The following is a 16,007-nucleotide window of genomic DNA, read 5'->3' as shown; positions in this document are numbered from 1 at the left end:
ATATTTCTATTCTCTCTGCCAATTAAGCCCACATTATCAGCACTCCACCTCTGTGCTTGTCAGTTTGAGGTTCTGACCATGCAGAGTTTGTTGATGTTTTTTTGCAGTTTTTTGGTTGGATGATTTTTTCTCAGAGCAGAGTGTAGAACTGTTGTGTTGTAACAGCTTCAATTTTACTTTTAAGGTTTTTAAAGAGAGCCCCCCCCCCCAAAAAAAAAACATCTTTCTGACATGTGAGGAGGGAAGGGCTCATCTCCTCATGATGTCTTCAGCTTGTGAGGAGAGTCTGCTAACTTAACGGCTCCATCTCATGTTGACAAAGGCCTTCCTCTGTCTCTCCACAGACATATCAGTGAAAGTGGAGCATGGCGGGGAGAGGGGGGGCATGGCGGCATCAAAGCCGGCCTGTCAGATCGTAGGTACAGGCCTCATCAGGAGACGCAGAGTCTTCCTTCCTTCCTTTCTTTTGTTTTTCAAACAGACGTCATCTTGAGCTGATGGCAGGCTGTTGTCTAATTAATGCTTTGTGTGTGTGTGTGCTGGTTTGTGTGTGTGAAGTTGACCTAAAAAACTTGTCGTCACTCATCGTTGGATGTCACTCCCATCGCATTTTAATATGAAGGTTGTCGGGCTGTCTTGTTCCTCACGTCCTCGCTGCGGTAATTCTTCACACGGATGAAGATGACCCTGCAGCGCCGCAGAAAAACCCTCTGGACGCCCCATGAAATGGATACCATCATGTCTGTCAACCCGGAGTTATGTCCTGAAATGTTCCTCTGCGTCTTCATCGCAACTGACTGGAAGTCAGACACGTGCTGCATGAAGACAGAGTTAACTGGAGCTAATTCATAGAGCTGAGTATCGGTTATAATTTCCAGAAATAATTCAATTCGGTTCACAAGAGCATGAATTAATTCGATTCCGATTTCTTTCCAATTCAATTTTAAGTTTACAATCTATACACATTTAATCTACCATTTAATTTTATTATATTTATATTAATCTGATACAGTTCGCATATTGTAAAAATTATTTGTAAAATAATGAGATTGTTACTATCATACAGTGTTACATAGATTCTCTAAAGGAGAAGTTCTAACAAAAATGTTCTGCTTCTCCTGGATGACGTTTCAGTTTGGCCACTAGATGGCGATCGCGCTATAGAAGTACACTTTATTCAAGAAGAAGACAACAGTATGAGAGAAAATAAACGAAGTTATAGACCACAAATAGTTACTTTGAATAATATTTTCTTAAAACAGTTTGGAGAAATAATGCTTGTAAGTAAATAAAGATGTTAATTTAGTCAGCAATGTATTTTTTGGTCAACCGAACGTTAGCATTAGCCGTCCTATGGGAAATTCTATTGAACGTTAGCATCAAGCTAGCGGACTTTAGCTTTATGTGCTAAATCGATTGATTTCTTTTATGAATCGATTATTGATTTATTAAGATTTGAACCGATTCTAGTCGATTAATCATTTTTTTTCAACCCGACCCTACTAATTCAAATCAGCTAATGTGTAATTAAGCCATATCTTGTCAATATTTCACATAGATTGTTTGAAAATGAGGTGTATTTGAAGGACCCAAAGTTAGCATAAAATGACTTTAATGTTAATATTTTTCCAACTTCACTGAAGTTATGTTTTTTTTTTAAGTCACACAGCAACTATATATATGTTTTAATTGTAAAATTGTTCCCAGTGGTATTTTAGTTATTATGCAGTTTTTAGTAAAAATAATATTTTGAAGACATTTTTTCTGGAGCTCATTAGAAATGTATTTCCGAGTTGTGGGTAGGACTGTTTGTGTAAAAGTTAGCATCTGCTAATTTCCCATCAAACCTTTGTTTACTCCTGCTAGCTTACAGCCCAACCTAACACAGCAAAAAAAAAAAAAAAAAAAAAAAAAAGACGTGGTGTCCCTCAGGGATCTATCTTTGGTCCCACATTTTTTACAATTGACTTAATTAATAATAACTAGTTGTATTTGTTTATCTTGACTAACATTTCTACATTCTTGTCAGAGGATCAGCTGTTTTTTCTCTCCCAGCAGGAAGAAGAAAGTCTCTCCATCACATAGTTGGAGGTCATAAAGGAAAGACGGTTCGCGTGAAGCGGCTGTAAGGACACACTCAAACATAGTTAGGTGTTAACCTGCACTCGACATGAGATATTGACAACATTCTCTGCTTTGGCTACGCCTCTACAGCTTCTCACTTTGTAAATGAGTGAAATGAAAGTCTGTTTTCTGGAGACTCTTCATGGTTTTTACATTGAGTGGATCTGATTGAACGTCTCGTGTCTTGAGTTTGGAAATTGATTGAACCAGCGATGTTCTGCTCACATGTTGTGCCGTGTTTCTGTTTAGGCAGGTGGACAGTGAAGTGCAGTTTTGTGTTCCACTTAATCCACAATGCTACATGAATCAGACAGAAGGATGTTTAGATTGGTCTAAGATAAGAAGTTCAATACATTGATGACAAACGGCCTCCTCATGGAAACATATAGACACTATTGTAATTCAGTTATTATAATATTTAAAAACTACATTCATAAAGAAATATAATTGCCAAAAAATAAATATTGCAGATTTTTTAGATAATTAAGTGGGACTGTGTGGCTCTTACGAAACTAGACGAAATGGCTCTTTTCATGTTAAAGGTTGCAGACTGCTGGTCCAGTTTTACAAAACTAGATTATTAAAGTATTTAAGATCACATTTTTGCTGATCTTTAATATTTTTTCAGCTTTTGTTTAAGTTCTTTTAGTTTGAGGACAGATTTGGAACAAACTTCAACAGCTTGAAGATAAATATTAAATAATTAAATATAAAGTAAATGGTGATGCGAGCTTGAACAGAAACACGACTGGAGAACTCAAACAAATTAAAAGCAACATAAATGAAATCTTAGACTTAAGTAGACACAAGCTGTGATCAGAAACAGGATGCAGCTGTGAGGATTTCAAAGTAAAAGCAGCTGTGATGTAAAATGGGAAAAATCCGGAACATGGCGTGAACATCTGAGAATGTTAGAACAACAAAATACAACAAACCAAACAGGATCAAAACATTTCCTTTGGAACAAAATCCAGAAGAGACACAGAACATTTCCAGGCCTTATTAACCCTTAGTAGTCTGGGAACTTTGGGGGATTTTTTTAAAACTACTTTACATCTAGGTAATTTATTTTTAAAATTACTTTTACAGCTTGGTTTTAATGTTTGATTTCTTTTTTAGCTTTATTTTTTTCTATATGTATTTTATATTTTATTTTAGACAATGATTCCACTCTAAAGCTCAAACTTTCCAAAAAACTCAATTCTAAGGAGTAAATTTAGTCATTATCTTTTACTGCAAAAATCACTTAAATAAACAAGCAGTTTTTACATTTTATATTAAACACTCATGTTGATTTAAAACAAAAAATTTCTAAACTAAAAACCAAAAAATAAAAATCTAATTGGTTCACAAAAAGGACTCATAAAAGGATGAGTAAGTCTGTTTGGAACATGATTTAAAGTCAGTTTTTAATCTTCATTTTTGTCGCCACCATCTTGACTATCTGTGACATCATCAAACCTTCACCTTAATAAGCAAACTGGACAATTGCTAAAGAAAAACCCTAAAGATTCTGCGTTAGAGTTCAGCATTTACTACTCACCTGTCATTCAAAAATTATTCTGTCATTTAGAAAGGTTTATTTGTTATAAATACGAAGTCTAATCCTGTTTTTTTCCAGTATTTTGAACTGATCAACTTTGGAGTAAATTGACTCAATTAGATGTTCTACAAGTGTTTTGAGTTTGTTTTATGTTAAAAATGCTCCACTCCAGAAGTCAAAGTCAATAAACTAATGCATTTTTTGGAGCTTGATTTTGTTCAGCATGTCAAGGTTTTGGAGAAGAATTTGTCCTCCGACTGGAGAAGGTCAGAGCTTTATAGAGAGAAAATATAGTCTCATTTGATTTGTTTCTGCGTAATTGTTGATTTGTAACTCACGCAATACATTTTGTGCGTAACTGTGTGTAATTGTGTATTCACTTGTACAAAAATGACAGAATACAAAAAAATAATAATATTACAATTTACACATGCACATGCAAGAATAAAGAAACTTTAGTCCCAAGTATTTTGAAAAAGACATACATACACTTTTTAACATTAATTATTGGGAATATCTGTTTAAGAAAGTGGGAAAATATCAAGTTTTTCACGATTTAGGTTCAAAATGACCAATAAATAAACCTGCTGCAGTTCTAATTATTATTATTTTTTAATAGTCATTGGGGGTATAACATAAAATAACCTCCTTATTGGTCCGCTTTTCGATGTCAAAAGTCCAAATGTTTAGAAAAGCATTTAAAAGCTGACATTAAAATGTTAAAGAAATCTATTTATTTTTACTTGGAAAATGGTTAAATTTTTTGCACAAATTTATCAATCACTCACTTCCTAGTTGGAAGATTTGATGTCAAGTCTTGAGCACATTGATTAATAGAACTCTTGTAAAGATAATACTTGGGAGTCTCTGGACTTCACTGGAATATTCCATTATTGCAGAAATACGGGGGGAGACCAAACACTTTCACATGATCAGCCTCATTCCATTTCAGTGCTTTGGGGTTATTTTATGACACAGTTAAGAGTTAAATAATAATAATAATGAATAATAATAATTATTACATATTTTTATTAATATTATTGTAGTAGTAAAATGTATTTTACACTTTGATTAGATGTTCGGCTTGGGGCCCCATGAGCGTTGGGGGCGATCGCCTACCTTTGCCTAATGGTAAGTCCGCCCCTGCATTCTAGCAGCATTTAAACCCATCATTTACACACACGAGTCTTGGAGATATGGAAAGAGTCTCACTTCTGATTTGTGTGTAAATGCGGTTTTGTGTGTAACAGGTGATTGTTGTTTATTTTTTAAAAACTTGTATTGTGTAGTCAGTTTTAAGTTTAAAGTTTTGCATTTGTAAATTATATTTTTTTGTAATTTTGTACGTGTGAATACACAATTGCAAGTACACACAGTTGTGCATAAAATGAGTTAAAATAAAAGATTACGCACAGACAAATCAAATGAGACAATTGTCTCTCTATAGAGCCTGGAATAAAAAAAAAAAGACAAAAGTCAAAGTTTGTCCTGAGTTTATTCCTTTTTTTCTTGATTTATATTTGAACAGTAAAGTTATTTATTAGAAATATTGAACTTTTCCTTCTGCTTCATGAATCTCTGTTTCTAAGGTTTCAGTATTAATTCTATAAAGTCCAGTTGTCGGTCAGTTTGACCCTTCAGATTCCTCACCTTCAACTCTTGAGAACTCTTTAACCATGAATTAGCCAATTCCAAACTGGTTTGAAGGACACTCCACCACCCCCCACACTCACAAGCAGCACTGGACAGGCCCCGAGAGGCCTCCTGCCCCCTGCAGAGGGCAGCACTGTGCCAGATCACCCCAGGCTGCATGTCTGCATCAGATGAGAGCAAGCAGAGAGTGAAAAATGGAAACAGGCGGGGAGGGGAGGCGACGAAAGTGGCATTTCCAAAGCGCATGAACAGATACCCCCTCCCTCCTGTCCCCCGCCCCAGGCCTCATAAAATTGGACTTATGGCTGTGTTGCCAGCATAAATAAGTCCCTTTGATAGTTAGTGCAGGAAGTTATGACCCTCCTGGGTACGGCGAGGGACAGTGGCAGGGCGGCGTTTGGCGGTGGCTCGCACGGCGCCCCCTGGCTCTGATCCTCGTGCCGATTCAGGGCACGCTCTCTTCATTACCGGCGGCCACCGGGGACTTGTTTTTTGTGCAAGATTAATGAGTGCCGCGGAAATTCTCCAGCGCATCTCGATAATTAAGTCTTTGTTTATCAAAAAACAAGTTATATTAGGAGCAGGAAATTCGCAGTAATTATTCATAATCCTAACAATTCAAGTGTAGCTACCTCATTTGCCTGTGTAATTCTGCTTTTTAATTTCTTGCATGCATTTGCATATTAATTTTGCCCGTTGGCTGCTGCGGGGGCTCTGACAGTTTTCCTTTTTTTTAAAGGAAAATTCCCCCCTCCCTCACTCGACGGGATGCAGTTTCTAGAAACGAGGCTCAGCTGGGTGGCATTTTGGGCTGGGTGTTATGATAAATTATGAATTTTTTTTAATTTGATGCATAATGAAGAAAGCCTTCCTGTGTGTCTCACTTCCTCTCTGGCCTGAACTCCTCCTCCTCCTCCTCCATCTTCATCACCTTCAGCCATGTGGTCATTAGGGACAGAGAAGCCACGTCTCGTTGGCGTCAGAGGCTGCCTGCTGGGCGAGGAGAGAAGACTGGCATCCTGTCAGAGCCTCTGACTCTGGCCAACCATCCTCCCCTCTCCTCTCTTCCTTCTTCCTGCCCTCACATCCCTCCTTCCAGAACCTCTGGAACCCGCTCCGTCCGCTCAGTCCGTCTCTCTGAACCTGGACGTTCCTGGATAGAAACATCTTGCCGTGACATATGCCTAAACGTTGAGTTTGTTAAACGTTACACAACACTGACTGCTGCTGTCAAAAAGAAATGAATATTGATGATCTCAGGCGTCATGATTCATGGTGCTCTCGAGCCACTTAGAGGACAGGCGTTCTCACTCACATGAACGTACGTGCATTATTTAATAATATTCACCTGGTTCCTCTGATGAACACATGATAAAAAAACAGATGAATAACTCTAAGAAAGTGTTTTAATTTAGAATGAAGAAAAAAAATCTTCCCAGATCTGTTGAAGCTGAATTGGCAGATGAATGAAATTTACCAAAACTGGCATTTGAGCAAGCAGATGTGAAATGCAAAATGTGATCGTTTTTTAAGTTTCGTGGGAAAATATGTGACTACAGTTGGAGACACTATTCGGAAACTATTTCATGTGGTAATAAAATTTAGTAAAAAGCAAAGTTGTGGCTAAAAATTTGAACAAGTGTGACTGTCACAGTGCAAAAACACATCTACAAATTAGTCAAAAAATGTCTTTCAGTTAGCCAAAAATCTGCCAGTAGGGTAAGAGAAACATACTTACAATACTAACGGAAAGTGTGGCGAAAGTCGCTTTCATTCCATCAGAATCAGCCAATTTACATTGATTGTGTATATTTGTTACTGTAAAGTGTTATATGTCAGAGTCTTTGCACAAAACCAGTTTGCATCAAAACTCACTACATTAGCAGATATAGACCACAATGCATTGCATCTGAACAATTTTTGAGAAAAAAAGTGTTTAAATGGATTTTTTTTTCACAGATTATCCACATTTTCATCATCAGAACATAGTGGAGACATAAATTGAACGTAAAATGTTGGTGTCACAAACGGCAGACGGCTGGTTCCACTTATTAGTTCAGACAGAAACTAAGCCCAGCTAAAAGTCCACAAAGTTAAATCAGAGTCAAAGTGCAGCTGTCGGGATTCAGGTGAGGGTCAGGGCAGGCGACAGGCAAACAGAGAAAAGCAGGGTCAGGTACACAGAAGACCAGGTCCAGACAGAAACGCTCAGTAATGCAGGCAGGGTGGCACAAACAATACTTCGCACTGAGTGAGGCTCAGTGCAGTGCTCAAGTGTCTTGTGGTTGACTGACAATGAGGCGAGATCCATAGCCAAGACGAGCCAGAGGCGAGGTCCACGGCCAAGAACAGGAGCAAAGGTGATCTACCTTCTCATTGGAATGTGCATTTCGGCGCCCAGTGTTGATGTAGCATAAGGCCGATTTTCTGGAATTAAATTAATTCTGTAAACATGTGAAGAGTAATAGTTGATAGAGTGTTAAGGAACTTGCCTCAAAATTCACAAACTTTTTGACATTAAAAGCAAAATGAGCTGTTTTATCTCAACTGAACTTCTGGAATACAAGGTTCTTCTCAAGAAAAACAGGGAAAAAAAATGGAAAAAACATGTTATTTGAGCTAAATGCAATCTTATTTAAAATTCAGCATGTGTCCTGACAGATGGGAGTTATGTTGTCTCTCTTCCGCCACGTCTTAGCTTCAGTTGGAGCGTATCTGGTAGATACAGAGCTTCTTTTTATCCCGTGGTTTTTCCATCAGGTGAACGTCTTCCTCTTTGTTCTCCAGGAACGGAGAAGTTTCTACATACTGCACACACTTCCACTCATATCTCCCCGGCGCGCTCATTGGTGTGATCCAGAGAAAATGTCACAGCTTGTATTGTTGAACTGCAGCACTGTTGTGTACACGCAGACACAGAGTCAGGTTGACGTCGACCCTTGACCTCTGCGTATCCTGGCCTTGTTCGTAGATTTGAGTTACAGCTTGTGCATGTTCTTCATCTGTTAGCGGAGAGTCAGAGTTCAGCCTTTGCAAACAATTTATGCATGCTGCTGTCCATCAGTCTGCCCAGCTAATGTGCAAACCTCTGAATAATCATGGGGGGGCAGAGATGCAGTGAGAAAAGAGTCATCGGGCACGCTGGCGACTAGTAATGTGCGATTGGATGGCGGAGACACGACCCTTGTAATTACAAGGTGTCAAAGCGTCCTGCTGCCACCACAGAGGGCTGGCTGCGGCTCAGGCGACACTGAGGGGGCGCCGAAATCAGGGCGGAGGTCAAAGCAGATCACACCTCACAGTCAAGGGAGGTGACATCTCAATCAAGCATAACCCTGCAGTTTACATGAACGAGGGATGCTTCATGGAGTACACCTTTATGTTTACAGACCACTTTAACACAAGCCTGAATTTCACAGCTAGAGATGTCCACCACCCCCGAGAGCATGCTGCTGTTAATGTCACGCCACCAACATGAATTAAACATTTGTGAGTTTTTTATTGACGTCAATTGATTAATCGTGACCAAAAAAAAAAAATCTGTTTACTGCTTTACTTTATTTACTTTTATGTTTTATTAGTCATATTGTTTTATCGTTTTAACATATTCCACTTTTTGGAAACAGATTTGTTTCAGGATATTTTGAAAATAATTAAAGTGTCTGAACATAAATGTGTGAATGTCAGTGCAGCTACAAGTCAACAAAACTGTGAACACAAAGTCAAGAAGATGGAAATGGACTACCATGGACATAATTTTCTTTTAAGACAGTCTTAAGTCCCGGGATGCCCAAACTTTTTCACTCAAAGTGACAAAATCTAAATGGGAGTCCTGTCCACTTTTTTCAAATGGAAGGGGTTAGGCTTCAGGGTGAGGGTGGGATCATCTGGATCCAAAAAGATAGCACAAGGGTTAGATATTATCACCTGGATATCAGAAGGACTTGGTTCTCAGAAAGAAAGTTCTCCAGTTTCTGGTCCTGATGAAGGATCTCTGCCACTTCCTCATTCTGCTTCAGGATTGTCTTCAGGATACTGTTTTTTCACCCTGAATACATTTGTTTTTTTAAGGGGGATCACTGGAGGGTTCTTCTTTCTGTCTCTAGCAACTACACATTCTCACTCCCAACTCATCATATATGGACGTATGGTTAACGTGCCCTCTGCGTCACTTTTTGACGTTTTTGGTGTCCCCAACTCGTTGCTTTTTGTCGATTAGGTTGTTCCCATTAAATCAAGGGTCCCCATCCCTTGGGCCGGGGTATTGGACGCAGAACCGGTTACAGAGTTAGGGTCTACTGCAATGGCTTAGGGTACTGGTACCTGACACGTCCGCGTCCCCAGGGTTGGGAACCCCTATTGCCCAATACCAAAGGGCCCTCGGACTGGTACTGGTTCACGGTCCGGAAGTTGGGGACCACCTGATTTAATGGGAAAAGGCAGCACATCAAAAAACGACGATTAGGGGAGACTCAAAACGTGACTTGAACCATACGTCCATTAATAACAAGTTGCGAGTGAGAATGCGTTGGTGCCAATGGGATCCCCTCTATATGTCTTCTCCAGAGGGCCCCATGACATTCAACATCTAAGTTACAACTGTAGGGTTGAATAGAGCATTCTTAGGCATGAAATATAAATTAGAAGCCATAATAAGCTAACACAACTTTGGGATAATCTTGTATTCACTTGGGAAACCCGGATCACCCAACATGAACTTGATAAAGCTACAGCATTAAGTATTAATAGGTGTGTTTCAGGGGCTGCAGGGCCTATCAGACACCCACGTTACACTTTGGCGTTACTGTGGGACACATAATTCGTCACTGCTCTTCAAGAACCAGCTTTACCACCAACCCTTGTACTTCACAAGGCTCCTCCGCTGAAGGTTGAGAGGCTGTGGAGGGGTGACTGAGAGCCAGAAGTAAAGAGATATCCACAAAGAGAGAGGAAGACGGGAGAGTTGGCGGTGGGGGGGAGCTGCTGTTCTTTTGTGGCACCCTGCCTCCTGATCATTTACATCAAGTTGACATTCGGAGAGTTTACTCTGGGGTCTGTAATTGTATTCTTTCGCCAGTTCTGCATTGCCGACCGTGAAAATGGAATCTTATCAACCCTGACCAATTTTTAATGTACAAAATGAATTGGCAGGGGTTCAAAAGGAGGGGGTAGCTACAATTCAAATCAGGTGAATGATACACAGCAATTTTTGTTCGGTGAATGATTGAGCTGCCCACCTACCCCCCCTGGCCTCCCTCCACCTTATCGCCCCCATTACACCGGATTTATTTTCCCTTTCAAAGAAAGCTCGGAAGGGAGCAGCTGGAGCTAAAAACACACAAGTGTTTGCATTTTTGTGTGAATTCATGCTTACTTGTATGAATGCGGGAGAACGCGTCCATGTTAAGAATTCCTGAATGTTTCTGTGCATGAGTGAGAACATGATTGGAACCGTGTTTGGGATTCTTGTCCACTTGTTTGAGGACCACTACCTGTACTAGTGAAACCAAAACCTGGATAAGAAAGGTCAACTTTGGTTCATGCTGTAGAACAAAAGAAATTAATTCCGCTTTACTTTTAGAAGTTAGAAGAACGTTATTTTCTGCATTTATAACTTTATTGTGAAATGTAATGTTTTTCCATCACTCGTCATGGGGATAAGCTGGAAAATTTAGAATATCGTCACTCATCAATAATTTCTGTTAGCCTGATCAACAGCAACATTTGTTTTCCGTTTATTAAAATTTACTCAACTTATGTCAGCAGCCAAGAAAGACGCAAACTACAGTTTGCTCGAATTTGTGGTGAAAAAAGATTTCTTTGGGGAACTTTATGAACATTTGTTTGGCAACCATGCGGTCAGTCCAGAGGGCACAGGTCGAGAAAAGGAGGTCTAATGCTACGTATGCATTACTCCCCAAAGCATGGAGCCCCTAAAGGGAAATTAAAGAAAAAAAAATTGAAGAAAAAAATATATATATTTTTCCTCAAATTTAAAGTTAAAAACATGTGCAACAGATACTAACTGGTTCACACCAGTTAGTATCATTATTTATTTCTAAGAAATTGAAGTTAAAAAAAATGTTCTGGTAAGTGGTGCACACCAGTTAGTAACTTTTTTTTTTCTTTTTACTAAAGTTTTTAGAGGAAAAAAAGTTCCAGGTACAATCTGGTGAGCACTAGCTACTAACCAGAATGTTTTTTTCCAAAAAATTGAAGTTAAATAAAAAAAAAAAAAAAATCTGTGATTAATCGCGATTAATTCTTTTTTTTTATTGATTTCCGGCTTTAATATCTATCTATCTATCTATCTATCTATCTATCTATCTATCTATCTATCTATCTATCTATCTATCTATCTATCTATCTATCTATCTATCTATCTATCTATCCTGGCAAATCTATCCTAGAGTCTTGGTTAGAATTAGGTAAACAAGGTAAATTGTCATAAAATGTACCTAGTAAAACATTGTAATTAATATTGATTAATCACAACACAAAATGTATTAATCTGATTTTTTTTAATCGATTGACAGCCTTAATTAAAATAAATATTGCAAATTTACAGTTTTGTGTGTGATTTCATATTGTGATTAAGTGGTCGGCAAATACTGTAAAAAAAAAAAGTTAATTGTGATTAATCGCGATTAATTTTTTACCTGTGATTAATTAGTTAATTTTTTTTATTCGATTCCGGCTCTAATATTTATCTATCTATCCTGGCCAATCTATCCTTTAGTCTAGGTTAGAACCTTTTGGACATCCCATCTGCTCCCATTTTACAGTGTTAGAGTGTTAATGATGTTTGTCATTGAGAAGTCGCACTGACTGTCCACTCCTGAAACTCCTCCTCCCTGATCTGGCTCCTGACCTCACGAGGTTTTTGGACACGGATGCTCAAACCCAATCTACTGTTTTATCAGAACAGCAGAGCCGAAAACAGAGAGAATCCACATCAAAGCTGCACATATGTTAAAATTGCATAAGTAATAAAGATTAAGTAGAAGTTAATGACATCCTCAGTCATGCTCATGAAGGTAATCTCTGTTTTTTTTGCATCAAAATTAGATTTGGAAGGGGCGAACAAACAGGGGGTGAGACTCCGGCATAATATTTTAATCAAATTGTCATGAGTGAGTGGATACAATTAGGGAGGCTGTCAGTCACCGAGGCAGGGATGCTGTTGTTGCTCAGCTGTCTGTCGAGGACGTAGGGGGGGTTGGAGGAGGGGCCTGAGAGCGTCACATCAGTTTGCTGACCCCCTGAAAAAAGAAAAAAAAAAAAAAAACTTCTTTTCAGGGTTTGCAAAATTCTGCCACAGCAGGTTGATGAGCGGAGATTCAAATCTTGAAATGAAAATGTCAGAAGGCGCTGATGTATAAGAACAATGAACAAACAAAGTGAGAGGTTCGCTCCTCCCTGCCACCCTCTCTTGTGCTTGAGCGCACTCGAGTGCAAACGAGTGTGAAAAGCGTAGCTTATTAGCCCAGTTTTAGCCCGATTTGTTTCCACATGTGCCGGGCTGTCTGCTCATGGGAATGTAATCAGTTTAAGACATACCTAAACAGGACCAGGGCTGCTTTCCCTTAATTGGGTCATTAGTTGAACAAGAAACACTGCAAGATTGTTTTTTGTTCTATTTACTTTGGTTAAGATGCAAAAACAAAGAATTTTCTGAGGAATTGCAGCCATTTATGATGGTCCAATGATCCAGCTGAGTCCTCATGCATTAAAACAAGCCAGTTCATTCCTCTGTGAGGACAGGCGTCTTCGGGACTGCTAATTACAGTCAGACGAGCTGATTGATGCTGGAAAAACTCTCTCACTTTGTCCTTTCTGAATGGATGATCTCCCTCAAAGTTTACTTATGAATTCTGACGTTTCAGTAGACAACAATCTTATTTGTTATCATTAGTACTGCGATGAGATAAATCAAAAATCTAAATAAACACACTAATTAACAGATTTGTGTTTTAGGGGAGAAGCAAACTGATTTACAAGTCTGTCGGTTTTAGTAATTGACTTTCTGTCGCGCGAGTAAAACGAGCAGCTAAAGATGAAGGAACGATTGTCCAGCAAATAAACCATTTATTGCTTGAGAAATGTATTGTGCATGAATATGCTAATCTGGTTTAGCCCTCTTTGCCGTCCCGTCCCATCTGCTCCTCTTCTGCTGCTCTGTGACCAGTTCTGGTCTGTTTCGTTTTTCAAAGCAGAAAGTGGATCCCAAACAAAGACCCTTTTGTTCAGCAATTAGAGAAACAGTCAATACCGGTCAAAAGTTTTAGAGTACTCAAAAATGGTCAGATTCGGATTCAGAAAGTGTTAGATTTGTGGACCAAACTTCTGAAGAGCATTATCTCTACTGCACATCAGAGGAAGTGGTGTTTCTAACATCTTCTTGTGGCATTTTTCCTGATGATTAATAACATATAAATAAAGAAAGCTCAAAATGTCTTTATTCAAATTGTTGTGGAAAAAAAAAACCTGCAGTTTGACCAAGAAAATACTCTGGGCGGGGCACAAGTTCCTTGCTCCGCCCCATTCTGATGCATCCACTTGAAGATCCGCGTAGGTCTTTGTTTTCTTCGTCCAGCATCTGAATCAAAACTGTACGACTCCAATATTTTTCAGTTTTTGTTGCACCATTGTAAAAAGTGAAACATTAGATCAGTTAGCAAAAGTTCTGTAATTTGTTACATTGAAAGTAATTATTTTTCATCAAAATAAAATTCTGAGTTGATAATTTCCTTCACTTAAAATTTTACTTTGATGCCAGCTAATATTTTTGAATGTCACAGATTCTAGAGCTTTTGTTAATTAATCCAATGTTTCAACTTTCACAGTGTAGGTTGGAGATGTGAGGAGTTGTAAGCTAGAAGTGGAACACTCAGCAACGGGAAGGGTAAAAGGTTCAGCCCACAACTCACACGCAAATTTTGAGTGAACTACTGCTGCTCTGCAGAAACTATGTCCTAGAAAGCAGCACAGTTTTTTTGATTTGGGCTAAAAATAGCATAATAATAATAAAAAGTCCATTAGGAACGCTTTGAAAACAAACCAAAAGAGTCTGCATAGAACAGAACAAGTCCAATATAACCGCTTCTGCTCAAAGTAAAAGTTACAGACTATCAAATATAAATCACTAAGTCCCCCTATGACATTTAAAAAAATAAAAATGTTCCCAGTGGGAGAGACTATCTACTTCCTACTATTGGCGCAACATTTTGGTGCGCTTGAGGGGACTCTGGCTCTGCTCACAGAGAAACTTTCTGCGTGCAAGGGAAAAAATACTTTTGACAATTGGGGGCGGACACAGAGGACTGCACTGGCTTTCTTCTGATTGGTCTATTTTGAGGATGACGACGCCTTCCACATAGGTAGGAAGTTTACGTTTTCAGATGGGCTGTAGCCTACCGGCCATGCCGAAACGTTGTTGGGACAACAGCTAAGACTTTAGAAAAACAGTGTTCTCCCTTTTTCGTAGGGGTTAGGGAACGGAGACCTCCGCGACTACAGAGAAGCCCCTCGTCGCCTTCTTCTACTCGGAGAGGATTAAACACTAGCAGAGCAGAAAGTGGGGGTCTGAATTGTCCGTGAGGAATGTTTGATATATTTGTAGAGATGTCTTATTTCTGCGTGGAGTTTTGACATAAAAAAATGTCATTAATGAAGTTTTTACCCAAAATCCTAGAACCTAAATGTCATTTTTCATGTTGATCTGAAGCCACTGTTTCCAAAATCCTGGGCTTGGCCATTGGTGGTAAGCTGAGGGTCCCTGTCCTTGCTCCGCCCTTTCTGATGATGATAGCTGTGTCTTACTTTACACATCTTCACTGATCAGCCTGATCGATAAACTCGATCAGGCAGATCAGGAAGCTTGAGCATGCACTCTTGACTCACCGTTGTGACATCACAACAGCTCATTAATTTCCACGATTGACAGCGATTTAAAAGGAGGAATGCAAAAACTAAATAATTTTTTATTCCATTTGTTCTCTTTCATAAGAAAAATGCCACATATACGTGTCATAAACTAAAAAAACAGGATTTTTCATCAGAGATGGTCTTTAAAAATGTTTTACATACACATAGACCCACATGGCCTGAAATGTATCACGCTTGTCCAAAAGACTGTCAACCACCAGAAATACAACTGATTTGGATTTTTTTATTTAAAAAACAGATTTTGTTTTTAAATGTGTAGAATTTCAAAGAAAAGGTAGCTTAGTAGAGTTATATAATACGGCCATAGGAGGTGAACAGACGCTCCTTTGAAAGCAGCTGAAGCATGGCTAGCTTAAGCTCTTCCCAGGTAATGCTCTGTAACTGATACATCCAGTGGAAAACACAGAAGAACCTCCAGAGACCCTTTTTGTGCAGCATCCATGCTGGCATTTTACATTATGCACGGTGTTATCAATAATCATCAGTGGGCTAACTCTCTTTATTAATGTGTTGTGCCTGAGGCCTGAGCCGGGGGGCAGCCTGACTGAGAGCCCCGGCTCATGCCAATGCGATTTCCAGTCATTTGTCTGCATCATGGGCCCCTGCATCGGGTGGAGATTGAGCTCCAGCCAACCTCCACCACTTAATCAGCGGGTTAATGCCAGCTTCTGAGGGAGAGGAGGAAATAAAACAGTGCCCACGAGTCACGTGGTGGAGGAAGAAGCGGGGAGGGTCTGTC

General features: G+C 39.2%; 1 long non-coding RNA gene across 2 annotated transcripts; it reads left to right on the top strand.

Annotated features, from left to right (window-relative positions):
- The first annotated feature begins 1,224 nt into the window (after positions 1–1,224).
- LOC112146615 lies at positions 1,225–14,954 on the top strand. 2 transcript variants are annotated; one of them, XR_004947063.1, is made up of 3 exons: positions 1,225–1,280; positions 2,056–2,125; positions 14,808–14,954. It is a non-coding gene; the product is annotated as an uncharacterized LOC112146615 (long non-coding RNA). The 2 variants fall into 2 exon arrangements; XR_002919293.2 differs by lacking the exon at positions 14,808–14,954 and having other exon boundaries at positions 1,248–1,280; positions 2,056–3,461.
- Positions 14,955–16,007: the final 1,053 nt, after the last annotated feature.

The sequence above is a fragment of the Oryzias melastigma genome, linkage group LG22, assembly GCF_002922805.2.
Source record: "Oryzias melastigma strain HK-1 linkage group LG22, ASM292280v2, whole genome shotgun sequence".
NCBI classification, from domain to species: Eukaryota; Metazoa; Chordata; class Actinopteri; order Beloniformes; family Adrianichthyidae; genus Oryzias; species Oryzias melastigma.
The sequence above is the reverse complement of the archived record's forward strand: the minus strand, read 5'-3'. Positions and strand labels throughout refer to the sequence as shown.